We start from the raw sequence: 15983 nt of genomic DNA, 5'->3' as shown, positions 1-15983 counted from the left end.
ACTGGGATAATTGGGATGGGAGTGTCAGAGACAGTGCGATTGGCACAGGACAGAGTGGAGTTTAGGGCTGTTGTACATAGGGTTGCTATGAGTCGCAGGCGACTCGACGGCACATAACAACAACAACAACAACAACAACGTTCCATGTTCCAATTGTTAAAGATGTTCATATTAATTTTCTTCATTTCAACTGACTTGCAATCTGGGCTCTATCACTACACTACTATAACTATCCTCTTTGTTTAGTGTTTATAGGGTTGTCAAAGACTCACTATTTAGGAAGTAAATGGTCCATTTGAGCCTCATGTCACAATATAGAAAGAAGCTATGGTCAATATATTGAATGACCCAGAAAGTATAAAAAGAAAATGAAGGGAATTCATGGAGTTACTGTACCAGAAAGAATTGATTGACAGGGAAAAATTTCGGTAAGTACCATATGAACAAGAGCCGATGGTAATGAAAGAGGAAGTGGAAGCTGCAGTGAAACATTGTCAAAATATAAGTCCCCAGGAATCATTAGGATATTATTAACTTGTTTCATTTAACAGATGCAGTCTTACATGCACTCACAAGTCTATGCCAGAAAATTCAGAGGATGGCTGTTTGGCCAACAGATTAGAAAGGGTCCGTATTTGCTCTAACTACCAAGAACGTTGATACAACTGAATGTGCAAGTTATTGAACAATATTATTGCTATCATATACAAGCAAAATACTGCTGAAGATCATTCAAAACAACCACAACAATATATAGATAAAGAACTGCCAGAAGTTAAAGCAGGGTTTAGAAGAGGCTGTGACATTAGATGGATCTTGGCTGAAAGTAAGCAATACCAGAAGAATAGCTATTTGTGACACTGAGAAGAATGGGAGCACTTAATTGTGTTCATGTGGAACCTATACCGCAACTAGTAGGCTGTTATGCGAACAGAGCAGAGGAATACTTCATGTTTCAGAACTGGGAAGGGAGTATTCCAAGGCTATATTCTCTCTCCATATCTACTCAGTCTGTATGCTGAGCAAATTATCCAAGAACCTGGACTCTATGAGGAGGAGTGTGGCATCAGGATTGGAGGGAGGTGCATCAATAACCTGCGTTATGCAGATGACACAAACTTGGTGAAAGTGAATAGGGCTTGAAGCACTTGTTACAGAAGATCAAAGAATGCAGCCTTCGGTATGGATTGCACCTCAATGTCAGGAAAACAAAGATTCTTAACATTGGACCTATATAGGCAGTGTCATGATGGATGGAGAGGAAATTGAAGCTGTCAACAGCTTCATCTTGCTTGGATTCACAATTAACACCATTGGTAGTCAGGAAATAAGGAGACACATTGCACTGTGAAAATATGCACCTAAGAACCTCTCCAAATTATTGAGGATGATATCAGTTTGAAGATGAAGGTGTATCTGATTCAGCCATGGTCTTTCCTATTACTAGCTATGTATCCCAGGGCTGGACAATGAATGTGCATGACAGAAAAAGAATTTACACCTTTGAGCTGTAGTGTTGGAGAGGAGCACTGAAAATCCCATGGACAACCAAGAGAACGAACAGATATGGCTTGGAAATGATGCAGCCGGAGTGCCCTTTGGAGGCAAGAATGTTGAGGCCTTGCCTTACATATTTTGGAAATTTTGCTAGGAGGGGCTATTCCTTGGAGAAAGATAATACTGAGAAGGAGAGAGGGTAGGCAAAGGAGAGGAATACCTTCTACAACTCTAAAGACATCTTGGTTGCACTTCCTCCAAGATAACATTTCTTTGTTGTTTTGTCAGTCTATTAAGGACCCAATATTCTTCACCAACACTACCGTGATACCATGTTGTTGTTAGGTGCTGTCGATTTGAGCATGACTTATAGTGACCTATGAACAAAAGATCTGAAACCTGTTCTATCCTACACTACACCATTCTCACACTTCCTGACACACAAAAGCCCATTGCAGAAGTCACAGTCTCAGTCTACCTCGTTGAGGGTCTTCCTCTCCTTTACCTACCCTCTATCTATTGGCCAAAAGGACAGGCATCATGATAGATGAAGAAAGGCTTGAAATAGTCAATTATTTTGCCTTTCTTGGATCCACAATCAACAACCTTAGTACCAGCATCAGGAAATAAGGAACTTTATTACTTTTGGAAAGTCAGCTGTCCGAGACCTTTTCAAAATACTGAAGAACAATGTTATTGGTCTGAAGACTGAAGTGTACCTGCTATACATCTGAGACCTGGACAAGGAATAAGGGTGACAGAAGAAGAATTGATGCCTTTGAACTATGGTGTTAGAGAAGAGTGCTGAACATCCCATCGACTGCCAAAAGAACAAACAGAAGAAGGTGCAGTTAGAGTGCTCTTTGGAGGCAAAGATGATGAAGCTTCACTTCACATACTTCAGGAGTGGTTCTAGAAGGGGCTATTCCTTGGAAAAGGATATGATGCTTGGAAATGTAGAGGGTGGGCAAAGAAGAGGAAAACACTCGACTAGGTGGATTGACATGGTGACTGCTGTAATGGGCTGTAATGTAACAGGAAGTGTGTGGATGGCACAGGATAGGACAGGGTTCAGATCTGTTGTTAATAGGGTCACTATGGATCATATTCCACTTGGTGGCACCTAACAACAAGGACATTTAAAAACCTCACAGACAAACTATCAAAATACTAATTCCACAAAATGTATGACACTAATCAGTACTAACAAGCAATAGTGCTTCTAAATAAACTAACAAATGATTCTAGAATATATCTAAAATCTGACTACCAAAAAAGCATTAAAATTCTTTAAAAAATGTAAAAGAGATGTACATGTATTTAAGGATAAAATTTAACTACTATAAGGGTATATAAATATGGATATGTTAACTAAAATTCCTTCAAAATCAATCTAATATTAATGTAATTTTAATTAAAGTTTGTATATACATATTTTTATATTTTTTTCATTTCTAGAACTTAACAAATGGTTTCTTATACTTATTTTAATGAATAGCTCTACTGAAAGAATGTCTGATGGATACTTCTTGAGTTGTTTGACTCAGCAATAACCCTCATTCCTGTGATCTGAAATTCACCCAGAAAGTAGTAAAGATTTCCATTTAAGTGATAACTATATTCAATCTGTCATAAAATCAAACCAAAGTTAGTATTATTGTATAGATTCCAACAAATGGTGACTTTCTTTTTCCTGACAAAATATGTTTTATTTCAAACCACTTAACTAGAGTGTTTTATCTCAGAAAGCTTAACAAGTAATTGGCAGGATTTTTAAAAGCTTTATAAGGAAGGTAATCTTTAAACTGCTCATTTTTAATAAAAAAACCATAGGTACCAACTGCAAAAAAAATGCACTTAAGGATCTACAGGGATTTTAGTTTAGCTGGTATTAGAGTTTGGATGGCTCAGATGAGAGAAGAAAGAAAGATTTAAGATATCAGATGCAAAACTAATCATACAACAGATGATTAAAAGCATGTTTGAACGTGAGGCTTCGGAATTCAAGGGTTACTTTGTTGGAACATAATGAACAGAATTTAATTTTCATAAACTGCACTCATTGGTGGTATGGTGAATTGTTTGGCCTAGTATGAGAAGAGGGCTAAAGTTAAATTTATAGAAATAGCACAGTTTAAAACTAAATTGCAGCAGATCATTTGGACAAAGAAAGGTAACCAGCAAAGAAAGTCATAATGCTGTCAGTGAGGCGGCACCAGCTCCAAGCTGATCCTCCACCACATTTTCAGAATCTGTAGATTTTTTGGTCGGAGATTACCCAGCTTTCTTCCATGGAGAAACTAGTGGATTTAAACTGCACATCTTTGTTTTATAGCATACATGGATCACCCACTAGGTAACCAGGGCTTCCAAAGGTAAGAAATAGGAGAAAGAAAAATATAAAAAAGGAGAGGAGGGCAATTTTTGCTAAAGTGTATAGCAGACAATGATCACTTGTGCTCAACACCTTAGAATTAGAAAGCAATTTTAAGACTTTTGTGTTTTGTTGTTTGTAATACATGATGAAATTTTCCCAATGCAGATTTACTAGTACTTGCTGGGGAAGCCTTAATTTACAATTTAGATGTAAATAAGACTTGAAGTAGTCAGAGCAAATAAAGTAAATTTCATTTTATCTGAAGGCAAAGGACGTGGTTCTAGAGTAAGCAAGTTGAATGTAAAGATTTTTTTTAAAAAATAATGGGATTTCCTGTCTCAAATTCCCAATATATATTTGTATAAATTCTTCTCTTGAAGCATTTACTGTGTCCACCTTATTAATGAAAAATGTAAAGATCTATAATCATTATCACAATTACTTTATGTACTCTTAAAAGATGGAGATTGTATTTCATTCTTATTTTTAGCTTTAATACTTAGAAGACAAGAGCATTCTCATTAGGCAATAACTCATAATAACTCTATGTGGAGTTTCAGAGTGGAACTGCTCAGAAGTGTCTTCCAGTCTATGTCTGTATGGAAGAAAAGACATGGATTTCTACGCCTGTAAGTGCTGTAACTTACAGTTTAGGAAATTGTGTGTGGCACTTGTAGGTCCTATAAGCCAAAGGCCTACAGCAGCACTAACAATGGTTTTTACAAATATTTTTCAGCATTTTATCTTGATCAGTAAATCTTGTCAGCAGTAAAAAGTAAACTGACTCTGCTCTTTGGAGGCAAAAAATCTGAGGCTTCGTCTGACATGATTTGGGCATGTTGCAAGGAGGGACCAGTCTCTTGGAGAGGGACATCATGCTTGGGAGGGTGGAGGGAAGGTGCAGGAGAGGAAGACCCTCAATGAGATGGATCGATTCCATGATTTGGGTAATGGAGATAGATGTGTCAGAAACAGTGACATTGGCAAGGGATAGAGCAGGGTTTAGGGCATAAAGTACATAAGGTCACTGTGAGTTGTAAGCGACTCACAGGCACATAAAAACAACCACAAATATGAGCATATCTTTTGAAGGAGAGGTAGCCTGAAAGAGAACGGTTAATCTCAAAATAGATTCCTCATTGTAGCAGGAGCAGCATCAAGTATCACCTAAGGCCTAGCTGGAAATGCAAATTCTTGGGCCCCACTTTAGAGTGACTGGATAGAAACTATGAGCTTCAGACCTCGAGTTATGTGTTGCCACAGGCACTGTGAGCCATCTGACTTGGACTAACGTTTGAGAACCATCCACGTAGAGCAAGCAAATTTTGTATTTAACTAAATCTGTTTTCAGTCTCATTTTGTCACTTCAAAGTCGAGTGCAGTCATTCAGAATGTCGTTTGCTTACGGAAGAAAAGTGAAAGCTGCCTTGACAAACCACTCGGAGAAATTACTGATGCAATAGGCAAACAATTTTGATATCCAAAAACTGCTAATGTTCTCTTTAATATACCTCATTGTTGGAGACTTTGGCTGCTACAAGTGGTTAATTAGATGATGCAAATGGAAAGATCAGTGGTTCAAGTTCACTCAGGGCCACATTTGAAAAGGCCTGTTTCTATATTTTCAAAAAATTATCCACACAAATTCATGTGACTTATTTTGCTGTGACGTAGAATCACTGAGAGTCTGAATCAGACTCGGTGCCCACTGTGGCTTAATTTTTTCTAATGTTGCTATTATAAAATTACATTATTTTTTCAAAAATAAAAAATAAGAGTTAATGTATATGGAGATTCATTTTCACTCAATTGTTGCCATGTTTGCTTTCTGAAGTGTTATCTGGATTTGAAACAAAGCCTGTTCCACTCCAAAGTCTATCTTCTTTCCATTTATCTTTTTGTTAAGAATGATTTAATTAATTGAAAAAGAAACTCTAAAATTAAATCTACACAAAACATACGAAAAAAAAAGAATTCCAGCTTTTCGCTTCACAACTACAAGTTTCTTTTTTTAAAAAAAAACACCACTTCTTTTAAAAGAAGAAAACAAGACCATATTGTAGTGAATAATTTCATAGCAAAATTCTAAATAAAGATATCTCATATTTGAGTAAAATAAAGGGACCCGTGCTTGTTTGTCCTGTAAATGCTTTTTATCATCGAGCATGAATAGAAAGATAAAAGTCAAAATCACAGGCAAAGGAACACATTTTTCAGAGCTTTGTCTCTTACTATTTTTCAGCCTTTACGAGGGTATTTCTTCTAAACAGCATTTATTCTACTGCTCACCCTTTCATATAGCGTTTCTCTCATCCTCTATCTTTAAATGCAAGGTCAGCTCAACACTGTCAATTTAAAATCACATCTCCTTTCTATCATGCCACGAATATATACCCCGGAGCCCTATTCTTGAATTGAAATACATTTAAAAACAATGGGTTGACCAGTTCATCCTGTGACACAAAAAGACTGCTCTTTGCTCCCACCATTCTTCTTTTTTGTTGCCTGTAGCCCTTTGTTTGCATCCTAAAGATTCAATTAGGCAATACAATTAGTGCCTGAATCAAGAAACCCAATGTATGATAACTGGAACTTAAGTTGTTGCCAATTGTGTTGTGAAGTCATCAAGTCAGAACTAACTCTTAGCTGATCCTTCAGCAAGATTTTGGAGGCTGCAAATTCCATAGAAGGATATTGCTCATCTTTCACCTGTGTTTCTCCAGTGGAATAGCTGGTGGATTTTAACCACTTGTCTTTGGGATGGCAATGCAATAATTTATCCCTAGACAGAGCAGATTGCAAGAGTCTATTGTACTAAAATTTTTGCATAGAGTGGGTCCCAATAGCAAAAGCTTGAGCTGTATTGTGATGCTCATGAAAACATTGTGAGGATTCAATGCATACTGTTTTTGTTATTGTTAAGTGCCATCCAGTTGACTTATCCTATGCCATTCTCATGATTTCCATATAATTGAGTCCACTGTTACAGTCTCTATGTCAATCCATCTTGCTAAGCATCTCTCTGACCCATAGCTTTTTACAACATGAAGTATTTTTCTAGGTGCGGGCATCTCCTGACAACACTCTAAAATATGTGATAAAATTTCAGTATCTTTGTTTTTAAGGGGCATACTGGTTGCTCTTCCTCCAAGACAGACTTGTTTGTTCTTATGATAATCCATGAGATAGACCACTCTTCTCCAAAATCATGATTCAGATCAGGCATAATTCCAGATGCTTAAGAAGTAATTAAAAAACAATGACTTGGATCAAGTGCTCTTCAGTCTTTAGGTGGCATTTTTTTCTCTTTAGCACTTTGTATAAGCCCTTGATAGCAGACTTTGCCAAAGGAAGTTGTCTATTTCTTTTGATAGTGTGGTATTAATAAGTTCAGAATTATCTGTATATGTATTAATTACAAAACTATAGTTATTTTTCTTCAGCCCACAGAACTAGTTACTTAACCTCCAAATTCTCTGTTTCCCATCTTTAGTCAGGTAAAGTAGTTTGATCTGTCTGTTTACCAGAAAAGGAAATGCATCTGTCCTAGATCCTGGTTAAGCTGGTTCTCCAGTTATAAATTGTATCTTAACCTGCCTGTTTACCAGGAAGAGAACTGGGGCCTTCCTGAATTACTGATACTTAAATGGTAACTGTCCTTTTCTGATGTAGAAATTACCTTTTTTTACTAACAAAAGTGTATTGTTAAATAAGCTAGAGTTTCACCCTGGTATAAAACCTGATGGCCACTCCCAGACAAGGAGGCAGTCTTGGAGGTGACCCTCTGTCTCCCAGATCTGCATAATAAAGTGCTTATGGATATTGCAATCCTTGTCTTCTTGACAATTGACTATGGAAAGAACCCCTTATATTCAATAACACTTTCTTAACTACAACTACAAAGAGTATTGATTGTGGATCCAAGTAAAAGAAGTCATCAACAAATTTAATCTTTTCTCCACTTTTCATGATATTACTTACTGGTCCAGTTGTGAGTTGTTCTTTTCTTGCTGTTGAAATGTAATCCATATTGAAGGCTGTATTACTCATATATAACAGCTTTTGTGGACTCCTCACCAAAGAAAGAGAAACTCTTTTCTATATCATTATTTTAATGCTTTGAAGGTGAATTCAAGAAAAGGTTATGGCTTCTCTAAGTATTAATAAGTTCAGAATTCTCTATATAGGTATCAATTCTAAAACTATAGTTTTCTTCAGCCTGTAGGACTGGTTGCTTGACCTTAGTGTCCTTTCTTTGATCTGTTTATCAGAAGAGGAGATGCATCTCCTAGATTAGCTGTTATCACTTTGAAGCTGTTTCCCCCAATCATATATAAATTGTAACTTAATCTGCGGAGACTAAGGTTCTTCTGATACTGGCCATGGTCTTTGCAATTAACTTGTTATGCATCAGAGAGTTGGACAATGACCAAGGAGGATACAAGGAGAATTGATGCCTTTGAGCTGTAGTGCTAGAAAAGAGTATTGAGGGTACAATGGACTGCTAGGAAAACAAAGAGATTCATCCAGGAGAGGGTTAAACCCGGCTGCTCCTTGAAGGCAAGAATTCTGAGGCTTCGTCTAACATACTTTGGTCATGTTGTAAGGAGGGACCAGTCCTTGGAGAGGGACATCATGTTCAGTAGGGTGGAGGGACAGCGCAGGAGGGGAAGGCCTTCTATGAGGGGGATTGATTCAGTGACTGGGGTAATTGGGATGGATGTATCAGAGACAGTGTGATTGGCACAGGACAGAGCAGAGTTTAGGGCTGTTGTACATAGGGTCGCTATGAGTCACAAGGAACACAATGGCACATAACAACAACAACAACAACACAATCTGTCTGTTTGCCTGGAAAGGGATATCTGGGTATGAATTATTTTCTTTCGGATATAGAAATTCTTTGATTTTACTAACAGAAGTTTATTGTTAGTAAGTTGGTGTCTCACCCTCATAATAAAAGCCCATAAGCACTCCCAGATGGGGAGGCCATCTTGGAGGCGACTTGTTGTCTCCCAGATCTGTGTAATAAAGTGCATTTACGGATATTGCAATCTGTTTGTCTTATTGGCGATTGACTACGGAAAGAACCCCTTGCGTTCAGTAACATAAGCACTACCTTAAGACTTAAAATCATTTGAACTCACAGAACATACATAAATAACTCTGAACTTAAATATTTTTCATAGTTTGAACTCCTAAGAAAATGAAGGAACATATTAGATAAGTCTATGTAGATAATCATTCTCAAGTCAATAAATACAGAATGACTCTATCTCTGCTTATATTTGCATTTAAATTTATTTGCTAGAAACATTCAGAACACTGCTTTTAGCCTTTATCACAAATTTGAATAAAACCTAATAACATTTCTAAGTTTTCTGTGAGATTCATATATAAATGAAGGAAATCACAGCTTCTTAAATTCTCAGAATTGGAAAGGACACCAAAGGTCAAATAACTCAGTTACCTTGAGATAAGTTTGTCTGTGAAAAGAAATATCACATACAGTCTATTGTAAACTCATACACAATTGGTAATTTGGACAGAAGATCAGCTTCAGGGCATATTAATTGGTGGCAATTCATATAGCAAGTTTCAGACAGAATTATTTAAACGGGAAAAGAGATTATTTCTACCTAAGTGCCCTTTGCAAGAGGGTTTGGAATTTATATTGCATTAAATGAAACTACTTCCTTAAAAAAATCCTTCATTCGTGTGAGGTATATTTTTAAAGTCTTATTTTTTCCTTTTCCTTTTATTATTTTCCACTCCCTTCTTCCTCTTTCTTTTCCTTCTCTGCCCTCCATCAATGCTTCTACAACAGAGCTTATTAAAAAAAAATTCAACTAAAGAATTGTTTAGTCATATCTAAGCTACACAGGTGAGATGAAAGAATAAATCAAGATTACTCTACAAAAGAATTTAGCTGGACGTGTGTGTAGGTACAGTTCAATGATAATGGGAAGCAAGACCTGAACAATCACTCTGAACTATTTAGCAATTTGTTTTCATTATCCTGGAATCCAGGTTTCTAGGTCCATGGTGTTGAAATGACTCAAGCTGGTCATTTTCCCCCAGGGATCCTTTGACTTGTTCAGTTTGAAGACAAAGAGCCACATTTCATTTAAGCAATGGTCTAGATAAACTGGTAAGAGAGTTTTGCCTTGAGCACTGTGAAAAATCCAATTTCCCAGTCAAAGGAAGCTATGCTTTGGGTGAATCAGTTATTCTTTTAATTGTTTGCCCAGACAATGATGTGTGAAATTCTTCCTGAACATAAATTATTTATTAGTTCTGCTCTAACACCTTTTGTTTGAGAATTCCCCTAAGATTGATACAACAATTTTGCAAATTGTCTCTTTCACAAAATTTTTGAATCTCTACTCAACAGTCTTGGCACCAGCAGCCAGGAAATTAAAAGGCACATTGCAATGGGAAAGTCTGCTGTTAGGGACCTCTCCAAAGTGCTGAAGATCAATGGTGTCTCTTTGGAGACTAAGGTGCATCTGATACAGGCCATGGTCTTCGCAATCACCTGTTATTCATCAGAGAGTTGGACAATGACCAGGGAGGATAGAAGGAGAATTGATGCCTTTGAGCTGTGGTGCTGGAGAAGAGTATTGAGAATACCATGGACTGCTGGGAAAACAAACAGATTTGTCCTGGAAAGGTTTAAACTGGGTGGCTCCTTGGAGGCAAGGATTTTGAGGCTCTGTCTAACATACTTTGGACATGTTGTGAGGAGAGACCGGTCCTTGGAGAGGGACATCATGCTTGGGAGGGTGGAGGGACGGTGCAGAAGAGGAAGGCCTTCTATGAGGTGGATTGATTCAGTGATTGGGATAATTGGGATGGGAGTGTTGGAGACAGTGCTATTGGCACAGGACAGAGCGGAGTTTAGGGTTGTTGTACATAGGGTCGCTATGAGTCACAGGCGACTCGACGGCACATAACAACAACAACACAATCTAGAATGGCACAGGATAGAGCAGGATATAGGGCTTATATACATAGTGTCACTATGAGTCCCACGCAACTGGACAGCACATAACAACAGCAACAACAATCTTGATAGTACCCTAATTTGCAAATACTATTAAATATATGTTAATTGATTTTTATTACTGGCTTAACATAATTTTTATTTTAACAATGTGAAGAATTCTCAGAGGCTAGAGAGATATTAATTTTTATAACCAGCAGTATCTCAAGTTTTACAAATGTTTTCAAGAATACTGTGGTGGAAACCTTTTGAATTTTTTAAGCTTTTAATAAAGTATGTTGCTTATTTTGTGTTTCATCAACTGGGTACCAACCCATAACTGACTCTCCATGGGGTTTTCAGAGGGAGTAAACCTGACAGGGAGAAGATTGCCCATCCTTCTGGAGAGAAACTAGTAGATTCAAACTGTGTGGCCTTTGGGATTGCAGCATTTCTTACCACTACACTACCTGAGTATCCTGCACACCTTAAGGCATTTTTGAGATAAAGAGTAGTTGGAAAAAAAGCAAAACAAAATAAATGCTATATATCACTTCAGGATTAACACAATGTAAAAGGAAAATCAGAGATAAGGACAGATGATTCAAATTCAGATTTTTAACAAAAATAGAAAGTAATAGCTAACATTTACTGAGAAAAGAGATCAAATATTAAATTATAAATCTCAATGGATTTTTATCCTCTCATGTAAATGAATATTTTTTGCTCCAATACAGACTTGTTTGTTCCTTTGATAGTGCAAGATATTTTCAATATTCTTGGTTAGCACCATAATTTAAAGGCATCCGTTCCTCATGCATATGAAACAGTTGAAAATAACAGAGCTTGGAGCAGATGTGCTCAATCTTTAAACTGACATTTTTGCTCTTCATAATTTTAAAGATGTCCTTCATCATGGATCTACTCATAGAAAAGCTTCACAGATCTGCTCAAAGAAAAGCTTCCTTTGATTTTTCTTTACTGTTGTGACCATTAATGCTGGTTATGAATCCAAGTAAAATGAAATTGTGCATCGCTTCAATCTTTTTCTCCTTTTATTGTTATCTTGCCTATTGGTCAGTGGTGATAATTTTTATTTTCTTCGTGTTATGATGTAATTTTAAGGGCTGTAGTCTTTTATCTTCATCAGTAATTGTTTCAAAGCTTTTTAACTTTCTGTAAACAAGGCTATGTCATCTGCATAAGGCAGGTTGTTGATGAGTCTTCTTCTAATCCTAATTTCACATTCTTCTTTATATAGTTCATCTTGTCAAACTATTGAATATAGATTGAATAAGTATAAAGACAAGAAAAACATCCCACATGTATATCCTTTTCCTTTTCTCACTCTCTCTCTCACACACACATACACACCCACTCCCATATATGCGATGGTTTCTCTCTTTCTCTCTCTCTCTCTCTCTCTCTCACACACACACACACACATATATTCCATGATTTATTTATATTTTCTATAGAGTGGTGAAAAGTGTTTATTTGTAGTCTATAGGCAAGTATGAAAATACTCTTTAACTAGAAATTGAGTTTGTTTAGAAGAAACAAGAGTGGTACATACAAATTGGTTAAGTGTGGACTTGCTCAATGCAAATTTTGCAAACTGTACATAAATTCTGGAGACCTAATGGCTTTAAAGAACCATTTTCAAGGCTATTTATGTCTCATGTGGAAATCTAAATGGAATCTTACAGCAACTGGATTAAGAATTTAGCTCTTGTCAAATATTGCTAGTCTCTGCTTTTTTAATTTTTCTTCTCCTCAAAATTTCTTTGCTTTTAATACATACTTAGCTTAGTAGGCCAAAAGTAGAACTCTCTGGCTAACATTTTTTCCCCCTATTGTGTAAAGGAATTCTGTAATGCTTACACGGTTATTTGAGTTTCGCTGTAGAATGCTGTGCGCTGCAGTTTGCTTTGAAATGGATGATCTTTTTTGTTTGTTTGTTTCAAGGTAAACAATTTTCTGCAGTGTTTCTCTTGCTCATTGTTAGGAGTCATCCTATTGCTCAGATGTAGAGGCGATTTTTTTTGTGAAAGTCACTGCTGTGAACAACTAGCTGTTTGATCAGCAAAGCTTGCTTTTCTTTTTCCCTTTTGTATTGGTTTTAGTTCCTGTCTGTCTTCTATGACACATCAGGATATGACTAGCTGGTACCACTCACCATGGAAGCAATTTAATCTTTGTTAGAAAAGTGCCCTGTTTCTCAGAGAAGTCACATAAACATCCGAGGATGAATGGTTGATTAAATTGTTTTTTCCAGCAGTTATACTTATCTGACCACGTACTTTCTTTGTGTAGAACTTAGAATTTTTTTCTCTCCCCTTTAACTTTAAAGGATATAGTCACACTTTCTTTCTCCTTCAATGTGCTTGCTGTGTTCTTCAAGTAACTCCCTATGGAAAAAGTGAATTTCAGTTGTTCTGGACTTTTCAGTATGAAAATCTAGTTATTTAGCATTGTTAGAAGCTGAAGTAACACTATTTAGACTTTCAGTGGAGTTCTGCCTTTTAGTCAGAATACATTTACATTCTTTCATAAATAATATGTCAGTACATCATCTATATCATTTCCTCCCTCAATCTGGATTCTGTATGAATATCAAAGTTGAGGGAAGGGTTTATTTTTTCTAAAGAAAAAAAAAACAATAAAAACAACAACAGCAGCAAAACAACTAGTGTGAATCAGTTGCAGATTATACATGTCTTAATTCTTTCCGTGAACTCTGGTGGCCTAGTTGCAAGAAGCTGTCCTGAAGACATGTGGTTCGAGGCCACCAGCTGCTCCACAGGGGAAGGATGGGTAATCTCCTCCCATGCTATTAAATGTCTCTAAAAGCCCAGTGGAGGGTCAGCTATGAGTTAGTTCTGACTCTAAGGTAAACAACAACAACAATAATTCTTTCTGTAGTTTGAGAAAAACAAATAATAATATCCATTTCCCATGATGGGTGAGGTTAAAGGTGACTAAGGGGAATTCAGGACAATGGATGCTCTCCAAATTAAAGACAGAGAACTATTGGTGCTGGGACGTTTTGCCTTCCAGTGGGCACAAACTCAAAGTAGACCTGCTCACAGGCTTTCACAGGCTCTAGATTTCACAGGAAACATTGTCCATTTTTCTTCCATGGAAATTGAAACACTTGTCTTTAGGTTATATTTCCTTACTACTAGGCAACCAGAGCACCATATATACGAAACTAGAACTATATAAACATAATTCTGCTTGTTTGTCAGGGAAGGATCAAAATTAGGAAAAATGTAAAATAACTGTTAATCATTACTTATAAAAATAGATGCATGGTCCTATAAGCTAAGAACTTTTTTTTTCTTTTGTGTTGGTTTTCATACAAAAATTCATTTACATTGTGTTTCATTCATATATATTGTGTTCCATACAATTCCTCATTCACATTTTTAATCCAATTATTCATACGCACTGCGTCATAGTTTATCTATGCCAATTATTACTCTGTCATTTAAAGTCCTGTTGAATCTTTTCCATTCTTTCACCTTCCCCCCAATCTTCCCACTGAAGTCTTTTTACCTTAATGAGTAGTTTGGGATCATCTGCTGTTGTACAAGAAATATAGGCGGCTATTTGCTACTGATAAGATCTATAGACTTTGAAACTGGTGATTTCTGCTCTCTTCTATAAGGTGACTAGGAGTCAGAACACACTCAGTGGCTCTGAGTTCTAGAAATGGATCATTTTGGGGAAAATTATCTGACAGTAATTTTGTTTGTGTTTAGACTTGTTTATCTATCTACAGCTGTTTTAAGAGTCCTAGCAGCATGATATGTCTTGCTGGAAGTGTAGTCAGAGAGATCCATAGAAGCAAGGATGATAAATCTTCCTATGGACATGTTATCCGGAGAAGCTAGTTCTTTGAAAAAGGCACTGGGAAATGAGGAGGATTGGAAAAAGAGAGGGCCCTCAACAAGATGATTTACTTAGTGACTATAAGAATACGCAGAAATCATGAGGGTAGTTCACGTTCATCGCAGGGTTTTTATGAGTCACAGTTAACTCTACAGCACAAAACAACAACAGCAGTAGTGTCAGTTAAAGTGTTTCCAGTCAGTCAAAAGGCTGTGGAAGCTCTGGTGGCTTAGTGGTAAGGAGCTGTGCTGCTGTCCCAAAGGTAAGCGGTTACAATCTCCTCCCTTGTGATTAACTGACCCTGAACAATAGCTGGAGGCTCAACTATGAGTGAGTTCTGACTTCACTGCACACAACAATCCAAGCTGTTTTAGAGGTGTTGCTGGTGTGAGTACCATAATGAAAGATCAACCTACAGCTGCCCCTCCAGTGGGTTTTCAGAGGTAGTAAATGAATGGCATGGGAGGAGAATGCCAGTCCTTCCCCTGAGAAGTAGCTGATGGATTCGAACCACATACCTTAAAACTGGCAACAGGGAAGAAGGTATGGTAATTTATTTCTGGAAACAATTTACAGTTCTGGAAACCTTATGGAGCAAGTCTGTCCTGTCTTTAGTGTTCCTATGTGCTGAAAACAACTTTACAGCAGTGGGGTACGTTTTGGCTCTGAAGGCAAATCCTTTAGGCAGTAGGCTGTTAATATATTAATGGAAAGATTGTAGTAAAATTATTTATCTAGTAGCTGCATTCTTTTAAATCTTATAGCTTAGAAAAAACAACAACAATAAAATAATGCTAATTAGTTGGAGGCTGTTTTAAAACAGTTTCATGGAACTTATAAATCAGGGTTTTATACTCATTCTCAGAGGTAGCTCAGAAAAATATAATGCCACTTTAAAAAAAAAAGGAAAAAGTTGCTTAAAGATCAGATACTAGCATTTTAAAATAAAAAAAAATAAAGATAAATAGTTGCCTTTTTAATGGAGCGTTCATCTGTATACAGTATAAAAGTCAATAGATTAGAGAAGGTAAACCAGAACATCTAAAACAAAAGGAAAAAATGTGAGAAGATAATTTTTTAAAAAGTTAAAAGTAAACAATAGGAGGTAATGAGGACTAAAATTTGGTTATAAAGTGATTTTCTAAGGAAAAGGGTAAGTTTTTAGATTGAGAGAATTCCAAAATCTCTGTAGATGTTCATTGAAATAATAAATAAATAAATAGAAAA

The sequence above is a fragment of the Elephantulus edwardii genome, unplaced genomic scaffold (genome assembly GCF_000299155.1).
Source record: "Elephantulus edwardii isolate Elephantulus edwardi_28Jun2011 unplaced genomic scaffold, EleEdw1.0 scaffold00155, whole genome shotgun sequence".
Lineage (NCBI taxonomy): Eukaryota > Metazoa > Chordata > Mammalia > Macroscelidea > Macroscelididae > Elephantulus > Elephantulus edwardii.
The sequence above is the reverse complement of the archived record's forward strand: the minus strand, read 5'-3'. Positions refer to the sequence as shown.